Source organism: Pelecanus crispus, chromosome 2 (genome assembly GCF_030463565.1).
Source record: "Pelecanus crispus isolate bPelCri1 chromosome 2, bPelCri1.pri, whole genome shotgun sequence".
In the NCBI taxonomy this organism is placed as follows: domain Eukaryota; kingdom Metazoa; phylum Chordata; class Aves; order Pelecaniformes; family Pelecanidae; genus Pelecanus; species Pelecanus crispus.
This window is the reverse complement of record NC_134644.1, coordinates 163,301,420-163,319,474: the sequence shown is the minus strand read 5'-3', so window position 1 is coordinate 163,319,474 and position 18,055 is coordinate 163,301,420. Positions and strand designations below refer to the sequence as shown.

Below are 18,055 nucleotides of genomic sequence, written 5' to 3'. Positions count from 1 at the left end.
TATTCCTACCCTGCAGTTTCCAGGTATAGAGAAAACAGCTGGAAGCTGTAAAAGAGCCCCAAAGTCTGCCGTGCAGCATTAGGGGTTGTCATTTCATGGAGTATTCTTTACAAGCAGTTTAAGTAGCCAATCTGTGCTGTTATTTTTAGGAAGAAAATCATGGTATAGCTTTTTAAATTACTTTTTTTGTGAAGAAAGGAAAATGTCTTCTGATCTGGCAAGCTAGTGCACTTCCTAAGTTGCTAACTATATTAGTATGTTAGAGCACAAAAATCTGTCTCTGCAGAAAGCTAACATTAAGCATTGTATATGGCCGTCTTAGCTTGAGAGCAAAACCTGAAACTGTTGCTGAAACACATCACTCGGGGGTAGGAGCTTCATACCATATGAAACGGTGATGAATCCAGGAGACAGAAGGAAAAGCGCTAAGATATATTTACACAAAAAAGTTACATAATAACCCATACTATTTTGTGAACATGGCAATTACAGTCATGATGTTTCCCTTAATTATATATAGGCTTGGTATGTATCCATTTTTCATTAAGTAGATGAATGGATATTGCAGACAGAATCTTGGCATTCCTGCAACTTTCTTCTGAATAATCAGCATTTCCCTCTCCCCTTTCCCTTCCCTCCCACCCAATTTCTATATCCTATCTGGTAACTATGATCATGCTCTTTTTCCTTCCTGCTAGGAACCATATGAAGTGCCTCCTTCAAGGCTGACACAAATGGCACTCCATGAATCACAGGAAAGGTTTGTGTAGCAAGTTAACTGTCATTCTCCTCCCATGGCCAAAATGAATCATATCCACGACATAAAGAAACTACAGTGGCCTAAATCTTTTTTTTTTTTTTTTTAGGGGAAGAGAAGTGCATTGTTAAACACCATGAGAGCTGTACTAACGCCATCTTTCCTAAAAGTTAAAAAAAGCTTTAGATAAAGAATAATAGTGTTGCAACTTGAGAGATGCATTAAAATAAAGCTCAGACAAAGAGGCAGAACACAGCTCAGGCAAGAGGGACGTTATCTGTAACTACATCCTGCCCTACATTCTTCATATACTGACCATTCCACCCATCCACCAGCCTGTTTTAAGTCTCAGTGATGTTCACTGCTGTTTCCCCCTTGCTGTTCTTTCATGCACATGAAGTACGTTATACATACTTGGAAGTCACTGAATGTATCACTAACGCATGATTGTAGCCTGCCCTTCAAGGCATTATGGACATAAAGATAGATCTGAAGGACTATATATAGGTCAGTTGTTGTCCAGCCCCTATTTCTGCTCTTTGACAGATACTAGAGTCCATTTTCTATCTGCAGTTCAATTCATAGTCCAAGGTGCTGAGAGCTAAGAGGAAATCTCCCATGTTGTTCCCAGCCACTCACCTCCCCATCTCCTAAACAGGATTTAAAAGAAAACTTACATTACAGGCTATTTTATTTGCCTTTAAAAAACACTTGTCGCCCCACATTACACACTGCAATAACCTGCTGTGCATGGCTCTTCTGCTCCTACCACACTCCCTTCTTCTGATGAGCTAAGAGCACTTCTGCCCCTCCCTGGCAAGGAGCAGATGCAGAGCAGAGCTTGGGTACACATGATGAGCAGCTGTGGGTGACTGTATGGCAATGTAAAGTTTTATAGCGCACCAAGGCAGGGATGCCAGCATCTTCAATGTTTCCTTACAACAGACTCCATCATAGACTAATGAGAACACACCAGTCAACCTGATCTTACTAGGGAACAAGAAATTAGAAAACAAAGACTTACCTCTCCTCACCACCATCCCACAACTCACTCTCCCAAATCCCACCAACCCATTAGTTTAACAGGGCTATAATATGAAGAAGAAGAATCAATATTTGTATCAGGCTTTTGAAAGATTCAAAAGGCATTGTGCATTATCCATTCTGCAAGCTCCGCTGCTACTTTTATTCAGCTGTGAGGAAGGCAGTAGAGATTCATGGTAAAGGGATTCAAGGCACTGTCTCTCTTCCAGCAGACTGTGACCACATTATCCGCTGAATACCCTCCAGCCAGACTTCAGCTACAAAGCCAGCTAACTCTCCAAACTACTCAAACCTTTCACTCTGCAGGCCAGCAACCTAGCTCAGCACCAAAATCAAACACTTTGCAAATGCTGCATCAGTGCCTTTCTGTTATCTAATCAAAATTTATCCTAATCTTGTTTCTAATTCATATCTAAGGAATGCATTCCAAACTCTCTGCATATGCTTTTAGCTACTGCCACAAAATACCATCGAAGCTGCATACTGTAGTTAAGTCTCCCTGTTATCTAGGCTAAATATGTTGAGTTTAGTAAGCATTTCTCCACAAGTCCTTACCCTCACCACCCAGAGATTATACATTTTGCAATATTACATCTTTTACTCACAGAAAGCCCAGTTCAAGGCCATAATTTTCATTTTCAAAGGCCCATGTGCATCATGTTAAAATTAGCTGGCTGAATATGCACACTTCATGATTATGAATTCCAGCTCACATGACTTTATGAACTCTTTTTATAATGGAAACAGGGGTATTATTCTGAAAATCCTCCCTAAATATTAAAGAACAAAATTACATAAAGAGACTAGCAAGAGTTCAATTTCTTGTTTCCCATAAGAGACCAAATTGATCATGCTCAGGTGCCTTACTGCTGATTCAAACTGTAATCAATCAGGGCTGGGTAGGTATCATGAACCCCACAGTGTTAAAATAGAAGTTGCAACAACAGGATAGAGTCAAGTCAGCGGTGGTTTAATACTTCCTATATTAACACCCATCTAAAATGCCACCCATTTATCCAAAACTTGCATTTCCTTCTAACATCTGAGTTCATGTTTACTTTAGTTCCCTGTATACATCCACAAGTTAGCAAAATTTCTAAAGATTTTTCACAACTACCTCTTTTTCTGTGCAACAGTTACAACATCAGTATTTGCTTATTTAGGGTATTACAGCTGTCCTGCAGCCAATACACAGCAATTCAAATAAGCATTCACTTCCACCGCAGACTATCTCAAACACGAAATGGTCTAGAAAACCAAGAAATTACAGGAAGGCTCTAAGCCTACAAATACAACAATACTTAAAATGAATGCTTAAGCACATACAACATGGATTAACCTAAGTATATATATACTCTCATATCTTCACAGTATTGGCTAACAAAAGTCAAACTTTCAATTTAAAGAAAACAGGACATTGTCAGTTCTACCTCTTGCACTACATATTAGGTTGCTTTGACTTTCAAAGCTACATGCTAGTTTTTGTGTCAAGCTCTCCCATCATTCAAGGCAGAAGAGGAATGGTATACCATTGCCTACAAATTTTGACAGTAGATTTCAGGCTTTTAAAACACATGTAGCACAAACATCTGTCACTTGAGCCAACAGCAACAGCAGTAGTAGGCAGTTGTCTTCCGATGCACCAGCAACAGATAAAATACACACTTTGCCAGCAGGTTTCAAGTTATAGCTGACAGCGGAGGAACACAAGCTCCCCAACTCCCTGATTTAGTTCCATTTTCTGGAGGAGAATGTATGTTCTCAATTCAGGATACAGATAAGCATTTTATTGTTTTTAGCAAGTACTTCATCTTCAAAACCAAAAGTGCTAAGACACCCAATTGCGCCTCCAATTTTGGTCTACTCAAAACTGGTGGTAATTCAAGTTGGACAATACGTCTTGAAAAAAGCCATCAACCAATCCACAAATCTTTAAAAATAGATTCACAAAACACTTGGAGACGACAGTAGCAAGATGTCCCTCTACTGTCTAGATACTCGGTACTGAGAGGACACAGACCTATGCAGAAGACCACTGTCTTATTTCCCTCCTCTGTCTATATATACTTGAACCCTGCCATGGTCCTCCAGACTACACAGACCAACAGGCACTTAAACAGGAGATTGATTGCTTCTGCAGCACTGAGGGTGCATCTTCACTTTTTTCCTGCAGATACATGGACAGCTCCTCAGAAAACTCTCACTGAAGGAGATTTCTTTCCAAATCTCATCTCCCTGACCTGTAACATATTTTTATCTATTAGGCTGCAAAAAGAGCAGAATGCTAGTACAGAAAATTCTAAACTAAAATAAATTAGAAGCAATACAAAGGAACAGCAAAAGACAGGAGAAAACCAATTTGATCTCCTGAATGCAGGTGTCCTCACCTCAACCAGAAAAATGGTTGAAAGTGGAATGCCCAAAAATCTCCACAGAGCTTTTTGGATAGGGAACTAACCACTGCAATTCATAAGAGAAGAAAAATTATTGCTGATTAGAGGGCCAACAACCATACAGGGAATGGCAACTGGTGGAGTAAAGGGGAACTCGGGGCAGTAATTGCAAAATTTCCCTCCACGTAACAGTCAGAAGCTGCTTACTGCTGAAACTGGTCCTAAAGAAACCTCCAACTTCTCAGGAAATGCCTTAACTGGGCTGTAGAGTATTTCAAGCTGGATTTTCCTCACTGTCCCCTAATGAAGCCATTCTGCCTGCATAGAAGGCTTTCATATACACAGAGTTAGAGACCAAGTGTGCATGAGTGATTTTACAGACCAATACCTTCACCTAGATACCAGCACTCCAGTGAAAAGTAGGTATGTCTTACAAAATGAAATGACACCAATGAGAGAAACCTACTCTAGGCGGCCCTGCTCGAGCAGAGGGGTTGGACAAGATGACCTCCAGAAGTCCCTTCCAACCTCAACCATTTGTGATTCTATGATATTCCTCAATATCCAGCAACCTCATCTCTAAACCATTCTTCTGGAAGATGGTTGAAATCGAGTTCAAGTCATCTCAAGCAAAGAAGGCAGTTGAATCTGAGTTTCCTATATTCTATCAAAGAAAAAATCTGAGTCGAAGGAATAAAAGTGAGAGGAGTGTGGGAGACAGGACTACTAGAACTTGTAAAGGAAAGACCAGCACAGAAGAACACCATTAGTTGACTGTGCCCACAGTTGCACCAGCACTATTGCTTGTGAATGATTTCTGAATTTTCATCTTAATTTCTATTCAGCTTCTGTTAAGGAATTGCAAATCAAACTACAATACTTGGACTCAGGTCAAGCATTTTGCCGTACCTGAGTAAAGTCCTCTGAGGTTTTATTTTGGAAAGGAAAGGGCAGTGCTTTTCAGTCTGGATTTAAACATTTGTTTTATTCAGCAAGTAACTGGAAAAAATCTTCAATTATCCATTTCTCCCTGCTTAATTTTTTTTTTTTTTTAAGTAAGATGAGCCAAGAGTGTCTGTTAGATTACAGACTACTCCTGACAAAAAAACCTCATCTTGTGTTACAAGCCATTTCCCTGTAGGCTATGACTGTCTGAAATGGGAAGAGACAAGATTCAGTGACCCAGGAGGCTCCTGCCAATCCCATGGAAATGAAACCCAAGTACATTATATTGTAGAGAGAGTTAGAATTTCAACAGAAACAGACCATGCAGGGTCTCAGTGCCCACTTCAAAACTTCTCAATTGCTGAATGCCCAGTTTGAAACATCTCAAGGGGCCAGCCAGCATTTCCATGAGTGGGTGCTGCACACATTCTGAAAACAGTCATCTCAGAATGGGCACAGAGAAGCTGAGGCACCCAGTATTACTAACCACTTTTGAAAATAACTTACTATATTATTCTATAATAAAGTAATCATGAAACTTTTGCTCAACATGAAACTCCCTTCAACTCCATTGCCAGCAGAACTAGGCCAACAGTGCTTTTGAAAGCAACTTCCTTACAGTACTTTTTTTTTTTTTTCTTCAAGACTATGAGGGGAAGGCTAAAAAGTCATAATGATCCCAGTTTAGACTTCAGAGCAGTAACAAAGATCTATCTTACCAGATACTTCTGCCACAGTATCCAAACAGACTGCAAGGTAAAGAAGGGCAGTATGTCCAGACACCTATTGACACTGTGGTAATACCTAATGAAATAAACAGGGTTCTCACAGAGTTTGATTTAGCAAAACACTCCAACATGTGCTGATGGGCTTTGCTGTATAAAATGCAAAGTAAAATATTATTCAACACAAATAGAGATGGTTTAATTTTGGCTGAGGTACACAAATAATAAAAAGACATCAACTAATCTCTTTGCTATGGAACAGAAAGAGAAAAAAGTCTTTATATCATATCTACATATTTTTTGCTACTGTAACTTCCATGTTTGGTGCCACACATACAGCTCCAAGACATGAATCAGGTAGCATGCACACACTTCCCAAAATAAAAATGGGTGCTTGCTTGACTATGTATTAAGGCCCATACAATTCCCAGGCCACTTCCCTCCCTTGGGACAAAAGACACCAGCACCTGACCAGCAACTCTTTTCTCCTTACTGAATTCCAAGGTCACAGAGAGGTTAATCTTTATTTTACCAATTAACTCCTACTTAATTTTGCAGGAAGACCAATTTAAAGTTAACAAAGACAGTGTAACTAGTAAGCCGGAGCACTGAAAGGAGGATGAAGCATTTACAAGATGCAACAGTTTTGAGAAGCAACTCAAGCTCTCCTCTGTCATAACTCTCTACCAGTTTCCTGAAATTACGGTGATATCCATCCAGAGCTACTGTGTTCTTTTCAACAAATGAGTGAATCAGCATTCCTCAACACCGTGTACATCCACAGGCCCAAGAAGAACAGAAACAGGTTATGCTGACAGACAAACAGCAAGAAAACACCAAGGCTGAGGTTCATGTACCTTTTCTTTGTTAACAAAGGGAGTTTCACAGGTCATTTCTCCAGGCACTCATCCTTGGTGTTCCTCAGTGTTTCTCCTCTGCTGCCCCTCTGCTAGGATAATATGACTTTTCACAAGGTTATACTATAAATTGGATTAATGAAACAATCCAAGCTAAAAATAGCATTCCATCCTCCAAAACCAAACCAAAACAAAAAAACCCCAAACCATGGTATTCCAGTAATTGAATATGAAGTGCCAATATACAAACAGTTGTACCAGTACAACTGAGGGGTGGCAAACGGTAGCAGGGTGGAGTTGGGGGGGAAATAACTCCCTAAGCCAACTTGTTTGCCAATAAAAAGGTAGAGGAGCCACACGTGTATTTTCTAAGCAAGTACAAGGCATATGTTATCTTCACATAGAAATCTGACCAATCTCTCATAAAATAAATAACAAAACCCTCTCTATTTTCCTAACTCTATCTCTCTATATATATCCCTCTCTTCTCAGTGGATTTCAACGTATGATGAAATTAAGGCTGAAAACAACATTCACTAATAATTTTAATGGGAAAGGATTTTCCTATGACTAACAAGCTTCTTGCCTGTGGAGGCGTGGGCATGCCTACACCACACAATAGAGCACGGTTCAGAGCCCCGAGCTGCGGCTGACCTTGCCTTCCTCAGAATAAGAGCTGGGAGGGCTGGGAATATTTAAAAAGGGGACTACTGCTGTCCTCCTTCTACCCACTTTCTCCTCTCAGAACTTGATATGGTAACATTAGAATTTGGGCAAAAACTTCCTTTAAATATTTTCCCTCACAAGGAACAGTGAAATATTTCTTAAGGTGTTGTCGTTGCTACTCTTTTTTCCCTCAGAGCACTTTCTAAAACTGCTATTTCAAATGAAGTATTTTATTTCAAGACTTTTAATGGGCATTTACAATTCCCATAAAAGGTTCACAGGCTGCTTTATCTATGATTTCCACTGGAAAGGAATACCAGCAAAATAATTTTTTATGATTTTTTTTTATGATTCCAACAAGTTCATTTCCAACTTGTTAGATTTTTAAGAAGCACAATTTCTTCTGTATTACACAAGATCTCTACTTGCACGTTATGAATTCTACAGAAATAATCCACCCGTTTCATTTACAAATCAACAGCGTTTATGCTTTCTGTTGTCAATAACCAATTCTCTGGTTTTAAATTGCATTGACAGGTGGAAAATAAATATTTTAATGTGAAGTGCGAGTTGTGTCTTTAATGAAAGGCATGATTGTTATTATCCAGCAGTAGAAAATACCATTAGGTTTTTCACAAAAAAAATTTGCTTGTGTTAATGAACCTATTATGTTTCTCATCTCAGAGAAGCTCATTCAAAGTGCACCTTACTTAGAATTTCCTCCATTTGGGGGAAACAGGAAATGGGTTGGAAAGACATTTCAGTAAAAAAAAAATCAGTAAAGATAGGAAAATAAGGCTTCTTCACCCATGACCTCCAAAATTCTCAGAAACATTACTTGCTGTCCAGAACTGGAGGCAGCCTAGCTCAGAGACCAAGCTAACAAGCCCTCATCAGAGCTTATTTAATAAGATATAATTTCAGTAAATGCAACTGTCTTGGTTCTGGGCTCAAGTTACCATAATATCAGAGTCTGGTGCCGATATATCAGATTCAAAATCTCATCGCACAGACTAGACACGTTGCATGTGGCACCACAGAAATAGGAGCCACATGGTGCATCAGCAATGGCCTGGCCAGAAAATAGGGCCATGATGGAGGACACAAGCATGGGAGACTCGCCTTGCAAAGAGGCTGAGAGTGCAGTTTCAGTACAGAGGCAGTCTCACTCTCAGTCCCCCACTGCATACTCCCTTCATACTTCACAGGTGTCAGTACTAGTGCTTGTGCATGAACTGCTCAACAAACTGGTCCCACTAAAACTGAGAGCGCTGTTCTTTCTAACGCAAGCAAAGCCCCACTACCAGACTGCAGTGTGCATGAGCTCCAGTACAAGTTAAAGCAGTAGAACACGTATCAAACAGGCAGGTAAGACCAAGACAATCCTTCACTTCAAGACAAGCCGGCACCAACTTATTTTTGGCTCAGTTCGGTGGTCATAGTTATATTCCCACATAAAAAGAACACAGAAGCCAAACTAAGCTTCCATAACTGACAGCAACAGCTTCATGCAGACAGAAATGAACGCGCTTCCAGCACTGAAATTTTAGCATTATTGACCTAAAATGAAACAGCTGGGGGAGGAAAAATGCCAAAATATGTCTGGTTTTTAAATGTCAAATATTTGGATTAGATACTTCCAAACGTAACTTTTTTTTTTTTCTCTGAACCCACACAGTCTCCCATTCTAAGTTTTTACATTTCTGCTTCTACAACCCTTGGCACTACTGACTTCAGAATCTAGAGAAGTTAATCAGGAGCCCCAGACAGAGCAAGGCTGGACTTCAGCTAACTCGCCGGGGGACTAGCCATACTGCAGCTGCAGCAGCAAGCAGCTCAGGGTGGAAAAACAATCCAGTTTTATAGTCAGCTTTTTCAACAAATCTGGCTGGCAGGCAACTCCACACTCTACACCACTGTGGACAGAGCAGTGATGTGTCTTACAACAGAGCTGACACTGGTCCACATACATAAAGGAATAAACAAAAGATAAATCAGATTCATAATATACAGCTAACAATGGAAAGTTTGGGGTTTTTAAATCAGAACCACACTGATCTGTTACATTATCAGAAATGGGAAGGTTAGTAGAAATAGATATGAGTATCATCTCAGAAGTTAATTGTTTGTTGAAAATGTAAATACTTCCATATGCTTTGGATATTTTCCAGTTTCTGTTAAGAGAGCTAACAGACAGAACACAACCAAGGCTAAACTAAAGGAGTCTAGAAAACCAATGTCTCGTGCAAGCAAAGGTCAAGTGATATTCCCCACACAAACCATCCGGTTCAGCATGAATCACATATTGATATGGTACTTGAAGTGCTAATCATGCAACAATACTAAAGCTAGGACTTTCAGAGCCCATAATTCCTCAATATGGCCAAAAAAAAACCCCCAAAAAAAACCAACACAAAAAGAACAAACCCACAAACTAATCCTCTTACATGGACGAGGCAAAGGCAAAGGCAAAGGCAAAGATTGCACACAAACTGCAAGCATAATGAAAACCAGCAATTCATTCTGCCTCTAGCAGGCCTCCTTTGCATAAAACCTCTTCTGTGAATTGGCAGATCTCCCCTTTTTGGTATGAATCGCTGGTATGTGGCATTCATTCTGTTGCTTGCATACTGGTAAGTGACAGAGCTAAATCTTTCCATTGCTGGAATTTCATTTCCCACAAACTTCATACAAAAATTGCTCCTACTATAAGGAGCTGCTACTTTGTTACCATGTGGAGAATGCACATCTCTGTGCAAAAAAGGACAATGCAATTCCGTATTGCCTGGGTCTCTCACATATGCACAAATATTTATGATTTTGAGAGGAAACAGGAATTTGTTTGATGGCTTACAGTACACCACAGATGATGGTGTCTCAGCCTGTTTTTAGATAACGCTGTTATCTTTGTCCGTAGTAGGAAAGAAGCTTTGTGGGGGGCCTCATGGCATTTAAAGGGGCAGTTTTGAAAAAACAGGAATATAAATTGAACCTGAGTGTGGAAATGTTGTGTAACTACATAGGAAGAAGTAGAAAGCTCCCTCTGTTCAGTACTTAAACAGAACTGGTAAACTATCACATAGCTATCAGACATTGTGTTATTAAAATAAATTAAATTCAGAACCATATGACTATGCTTGAGATTTGTGTAGCTGACACATACTAGTTAAGAGCATTTTCTCCCCTTTATACTGATATGCTTTTGAATTTTGTTCAATTTAAAATCTGGTTTTCTATAAAAGTGACTGGGCCAAATCTGTCCACTAAAGTAAGTATGTACAGTGGAGGAGAAGTCTTGATTACCTTGAGATTACCCTGAGACATCAGGACAGACTACACACCTCCAACACAGCATGGATAAAAGATTAATCTAAAAATACTGAAGAAATACAGAATTTGAATGAGTGATGGCATACCTAATTCACTCAAAAAACAGCTGTGATTAGATCCACACCCACAAGTAATAAACTTTAAAAAAAAGGTCTTGTGAAAATGTCACATTAATCTACCCATACAGTAAAAAGTCTACTCACCCACTGCTTACTAAGATGATTAGTAAGGAAATCACAAGTTAAACTTTATTCATCTGCTTAAGAAAAATAGGAAAGAGTTTGCAAGGTTGATTTAACTCAGAAGATATTATTGTCACTTGACATTTACATGCAATGTATAATTCCATTCCCACTTACAGTCTGGGGAAAGCCTGTTAAAATACTTCCTTAATGTGTGAACACTTCTTTGAATTGTGTGCTTTTCATCTGCCACCTTCTCCTTAAGCCAGCTGGCTCCTTTTGTTAAGTCTTTTTTAATAAGAAAGTCCATTATATGTAATTTATGGAGCAGTTTGAGATTGTCACCTTCTATTGAGTGCTACAGCACATGCATATTTCAGAGCACTCTATAGAATTTGTTGATAATGTCAAAAAAGTAAGGAGGTTCACACAGTTATATCCTGAACAACTCTAGCGTGAGACTAATCAGAAAGACCACATCTCTCTTCTCATTTTCAGCCACATGAACCAAGTCCTCCTTCGATTTATATGCCAGACCACTCTTCCCATTTGCAAAAGCTAACACCTTTGTGGAAAGTACAGAAGTTGCTTACATGGGAAACATCATTAGGAAGGCATTCAAATATCTTCCGTCATCTAGAGCACTATCAGCATACTGTCCTGTTTAATCTTTTGGCTGTGACTTTCTTATTTCTTACCTCTCCTTCTCCTTCATTACACGTTTCTTTACCACTTGCTCCTCTCCCCTTCTCTTCCTCCTCAACCAGGTCCCCCATTCCTGCCCTTTTTTTCCCTGAGCACTTGCTAGCCTGCTTTTTGATTCTTTCTCCATTAGCAAGTGATATCTTCCTGGTGATCGCAATCTTTGGGGGTCATCTCCTACTTTCTCCCATCCTTTTATACAACAGCAGCTCTAACAGAACAGACTCACGGCTGTTGATTTTCTTTTATTGACATAAAGGTCCATTAACACACAAAAAACCCCAAACTGAAACAACAATAACAAAAAAGACATAAGCTCACCAGCCATTAATAGTAGCTGCTATGTAGTGCACAGTTTGAGAAGTAACCTAATGCAAGCAACGCTTGAAAGAGTGGCTGGGGCAGCAATGTGAGTGATGGCAGGTTCCCTGGCTATTACTGTATGCCCTACACAGAAGGTTGTGCTGTATGATGCTCATGACGAATGCCAGACCCTTGTTCGAGGTGTAAAGAGGAGTGCAGGGATTGTTCTAATTTTTTTTTTTTTAAAGGGGCTGATTGTACGCTGACAATTTTGCAGATGCGTCCCTATCTTTATATGGCACATAGTGTACATAATTTGGGCAAAGGCTCTTTCTAGATCAACATGCATGAGACTACATCCTGCTAATTGCATTTTCCTTCAATAAGCTCTTTCAGTATTTCAAAGAAAGAGGAATACAAATTACTCAATGCCCGGAAAGTGTGAGTTATATCAGGACTGACTAAAGCAGCTCAACTTGTGAAGTTTAAGTAAGAGATGCTAAAGGTGACTTGCTCATGATCTGTCACTACTATCCTGAAGATTTCTGAACATATTGGTAAGATCCAGTGCCTGAAAACTGAAACAAAGCTAATGAAGAAAGAACATACAAGGTTCTCTGTCAAACAGAGTTGAACTGTTTATTCAGAGATGGGATGGATTCTCTATCACCTCAGTTGACTTTTTGCTGGACTGTGGGTTTCACTGGTAAATTTTCTTTCCATAAGCAGTTTTAGTCGGAAATTTTTTGAATCAGTGTAATATTTTCTCTCTTCACATAGTATTATTTATTAACCCACTAATAAACGTCACAGACTGTCCTCCTGTAGACATGGCTGAAGGATTCACTCACAAATTTCATCTGAGTGCAAATCTTCACTTAGTGTCCTGTGTATATTTTAGTAGTTCAAACCATTTCATATCACCTATAACAGTTCTTGGAGATGTGATACTTCCTATTTGTTAATTCACCAAAGGTAAAGATGACAACTTTGCTAGGCTGTTATTCTCTGCTGCCTTTTATTTCCCCTGCACACATATTTTTCCTGGCTACCTATCTCCTACCTTTTCCAATCACCTACCACCATTACAGACAACTCAAATTATTTCTAGACTCTCGCAACATAATTTCCACAAGCAACAACAGAAGTGAATATCTATCTACACAGGAGTTTGAAATACTCAGATGTTCATACATCCTCTCAAAACACTCCTGACACCTCTTTTTATAGAAGGGAAACTGATGCCTAGTGAACTTTAATGACTTGCCCAAGGCCACAAAGTGGCAATGCCAGTTTGAAAGCAGAGTTGTTCCTAGCCTCAAGGCCTCAGCAAAATCAGACTTGGAGCATCTCAGTTGTTTTATCTCTTTCATATAATGCTATTATGAATTCCTTGTTCTTCTTGAGAGAAAATGGGAAAGAAAATGAGAAGGGAAGAAAAAAAAATCTATGAAAATTATCATAAAAGAAATTCTAAATCTACAGTTCAGACAACCAATTTCTGCCTGTCCTCCAGAGGATGACATTTTTCATAGGTCTCAGTGTCAGCAGTCATTAAGAAAACACAAGTTTTACATGTGATTCTGACTGATACAGCAAACATCCCCATTTAAATTCTTGGAATTTAATCAGTACATATTATAATCTTCATTCTTCACTAGAGTGTCAGCGTGCTATATAATATTGGTGTAAATGGAAACATGTCATAAAACCTGGATTTGAGTCAGAATGTATTTTTAAGTTTTCTTTTTTTAATTATTTTTAGCTGAAAGTATTAAAAACCTCTCATAATTAATTCTACATGCACTGACAAAAAAGTTATTTGAGTATCAAAAAAAGAAAGGTAAAAAACCAGTCACAAGTTCTTGAATTCTTGAAGAGAAGAACAAAGAAGAGAAAGGAAAAGAAAGGAAAAAAAGAGGCAAAAAAAAAAAAAAAAGAGATGAGTGTCCTGTGTCTATTGGTAGGGGATCAGGATGAAGCTTTCAGAATGATCATGTCTACATAATGGCTTCTTTCATGTTATGACCGAACACTGAGAACATGTCAGCACAATGCTCAGTTTTAACCCAGATAAATCTTTTCCTAATGGAAAGAATCGAGAAAAGAAATACAATTGTTTTAGATTCTTAATCTTTCTGAATGCTGCCAACCCCAGATTTTTTTCTACTTTTGTGGGTTCCTCCTCCCTCCCTAGTTATTTAGGCACACAATTAGATCACTGAAAGCTAAATACTGATCTACTCAAATTGATAAAAATTAAAGCCTTCAGCATGGGTTCTTCAAAGCCCACACTGCTTTCTATATATACTGTATGCCTCTACATTTAAACAGGAGTTAGCAGTATTTTCTTATTGCCACATTTCTGCAGCAGAAATATGACGATAAGAAAATGACAGATTAATATACTACAGAGAATATGTTCATACAGTAAATTATTCAGATAAAATATTCCTCTCTGGCTTTTGTTCAAAGAGGTTGATTTATCTTTGTGCTAAAGAGCCCACACAAGACCTCTGCAGTACTTCATGGTATTCTGAAGCTGGAACAGACCATTAGGATCATCTATTCTGATCTCATGCATAGTAGAGGCCAAAGAACCTCACCCAGCAATTTCAAGCCTATAACTTACAGCTGTAAGCTCACTCATTCTCTCAAGGTTAACATCACTAGTGTGCAGAGGGTCTGCAAAAAGGTCCATACAGCATTTAAATCCCGCTTATGATCTATTTTGAAGACTGATGAGAATTTATGAGGTCTAGGACAGAGAAATTTATAGTGACTATGGGTACATGAGGTAACCCACCAGGTGACTGCAAGCCTCTCTAACTCATAATGACCTTTGGGGGAGAAAATTACCCGCTTCCTTAGGAAAATACATAAGAAAAAAGTATAAATATACACACATACATATGTATGTATGTATTTGAAATCAGACACTATGTGAATACCACCTACCGAAACTCAAGAAATAAAAATTGTGCAGTTTTCTTCTGAGCACTCACAAGAGTCCTGACAAAAACCGAGACTGTCCAGAGTATGACCTCCTGCTCAGGTGCAAGCTGTCAGTACATTTCCATGAGAATGCACTGAAGACAGTTATTCAGCAAGCTAGCTTTAAATCAAGACTGGATTTCACTCTGAATGGTACTCTCTAGTTCAACCACAACATACCAGCTTTATGCAAGAATAATTGTACAAAATGCAATGATCTGTATTATGCAGGAAGTCAAAGCAGTAGATCATGCTGGTCCCAAACAGCTTTAAAAATCTATCATGTGATAATACTAGTTCTCTTTCTCCACTATTAATCTTAATCCTCTATTTATATTTTAGTGTTACTAAATGCAAGAATACTGTGATACGGCACCAAGACCTCTAACTCCGTTCTAGGAGTGAGCTACTGTAGTGCCACAGCTGACCACAGCAGGTGAGGGAGCTGCAGGAAAGCCTTTGCTGCCACCTAATGGGTTTCTCTTTCCTTCAAGAACTGCAAAAGTTGAGGAACAAAGATACTTGGAGGGTCTCAGCTTACCGAGTACCCAAAAGGAAAAAGAGCCAGCAGAACAAAAGCATGCTGCTCAATATAGCTACTTTCCCCTTGCTGCACTGTGTTCTTTTTACAGACAAAATTCCAGCTAGGAAGTAATAACAACCCCACATATTTGTTTCTTCCCACTTTGTAAGATTACAGACTATGGTCAGGATGGTTTTTGGATAAATATAAAAGAATACAAATCTTTCATTACAAGTCATATTTTTCCAGATTTTGAAACAAGGAACATTTCCAAATTCTCGTTTTTCAGACAGCTTCTTTGAAGAACAGCCTTCAGAACCTTCAGTATATTCCAGCAATGGACTCATCAGTGCTGGCTATAAATGTTGTAAGTAATTTTTACACTGTAATTACTGAAGCAGAAAGGTAGGACAAAAAATTAATCCAACCCTCTTTTCTCAAAATTTTGGTATTGACTGAAGAGCATAATGCACAAAATGTATTTTTTTTGTCTCCAGAAAAGAATTTCACAAGAACCCAACCAGTCCATTTTGTTTCAAAAAATAAAATTACATGAAGAAGGAATACTTAGAAGTGTGACACCATTTACCTACCTACTTCAAGAAAACATACATATCTTCCTCACTTTAGTTGAAAGGTTAAATGCCTATAAAACAATCCAAGAAGCACAACATAATACAGGACAAGCGTAAGTTAGGATAAAAAAGAACACCTTTCCTAAAAGGATGAATCTTAAGCAAGGGATTTGAAGGAAAGCAAAATCAGTATTTTTGCGAAAGGGAATCTGAAACATTTTATCTCACATACCCCAAAATACAAGTTTACTTTAAACAACAGGAAAAGAACCTTCCCAAGAAGAAAGATGTAATTTTGGTGCCTACACTGTTTGTGCATGCCACCAATTAGTACCACAGACATTGGTGTAGCAACAAAGCAGACCAGTTAACAAACAGCTTCTGGCAGATAAATGCCTGGGGTCAGAAAGAAACTTCCTCTGTGAACAGCTGGGTATCATGAGGGAATTGTTGCAGCTTCACAGGAAGCATCTGGGGGTGGCTTACACAGAAGGGTTACTGAACTTAATGGATCACTGGTCTCTTCATTTTCTACAGTACCTTCTCATAGCTAGAAAACATTTTCGTATAGCAAGCGTCAGTGAAAAGCCATTTATCTCCAGGATGGACTTTGACATTCTACACTTACATTCTCCAACAAGAAAAAAGAAAAAAAAAAAATCCTGCCATCCTTACTTGGAATTTACTCTAACCTAAAGACAAAGTAAATTCCGAGAGACTGAGGCACACTCTTGGCGATTTTAAATCCAGGTAAGATCGCTCCCTCGTGTCCATAAAGAAATAATGGATTGCTCAATTCTAATGCTATTCCTACACCGCATATAAAACTGTTTGCTATTTGCTTCCCATGAGAACCTTCACAGATATATGGGCTCGCAAGGGAAAAACAAGGTCTGATTCCTCATGCAGGGCCCCTACAACACAGGCCACAGCTTTGTCCATTATGAGGCCACTATCAGGTGGAGAGTGACCTAACAAAACCACAATTCATATGTGAAGGGAGGTAGGTTGTGCAAGAAAACATCTTGACACAGCTTATCTTCCCTGGACAACAGGATAACAAGTCAAAGTTTAGTCCTGCTCATTTCCTCAGTCAGCGGACCTTCATGCTATCACGCTACCTCTTAATCACGCACATATACTATATAATATAGTATACTGTATATACTATAGCCTGTTCTCAGGACAAGTACCTTATGTTTTGATTACTTTTATGAAGCACAGTGATCTCTAACACCATGGAAACTAACAGAGCATGAGAATTTTAGAAGCACAGGTGTCAGCAGGTTCATTTCTAGATCCCAAAACAATGACATCATGGTCATTTCATGCACAAGAACTTTGGCAATGTTAAGATTCATGTTATGGTACTGCAGGAATCCTGCATTTCAATTTTCAATGAAAAATAAACTAGAAAAAAAAAAAGAAGAAAAGAAACAAATGAACCAAATCATTTTATATTCAAACACAGCTACAGAGTTCATCCTTATACTGGAGTTTGCATCATTCCAAGTAGGAGAAATTTGAAGTCAATGACAGAGAAACTTCCACGGAAAGGTCCCCTGCATTCAGTGATGAATGAACTTATGATCTTCAAGTCTGACTGTTTGTTACAGGTTGCTGCAATGTGTTTAGAAAGCCACTGCATGTAAGAATAGTGGATATTCCATAGAAACTCTTGAACCAACTGTCTATTAAAAGGCTGCCAATAATCATAAAACTGGGCTGACTGCCATGTCTATATTCTCTACACTCCTTCCTATGTCAACAAGGGTCAGCAACGTTTAGAGTGATTCCTGTTTAACACCATTTTAAGAGAGCAGTGAGAGAAACCAAAGTGCTGTGGGCAATCTCACAGAGCTAAATACACATTGAAAAAAGATCCTACATAACCAACTGCTCTTTGGCTACTCTTTAACAGGCATCACGACACCAGCGGATCCCAAGCAATCTGGAGAACAGAAAGCAGTCAGTAAAGGGAGGACATTGCACTTGTGAGATGCAGTGCAGCAGACATGAAGAAAAGCACAGAGACAGCTTTGGGGCAAGGGGAACAGAC

The 18,055-nt window shown here is 38.9% G+C and overlaps 1 protein-coding gene across 2 annotated transcripts in view; it reads right to left on the bottom strand.

Annotated features, from left to right (window-relative positions):
• NSMCE2 (NSE2 SUMO ligase component of SMC5/6 complex) overlaps window positions 1-18,055 on the bottom strand; it is a 134,534-nt gene that overhangs the window by 106,888 nt on the left and 9,591 nt on the right. The window lies entirely within an intron of this gene.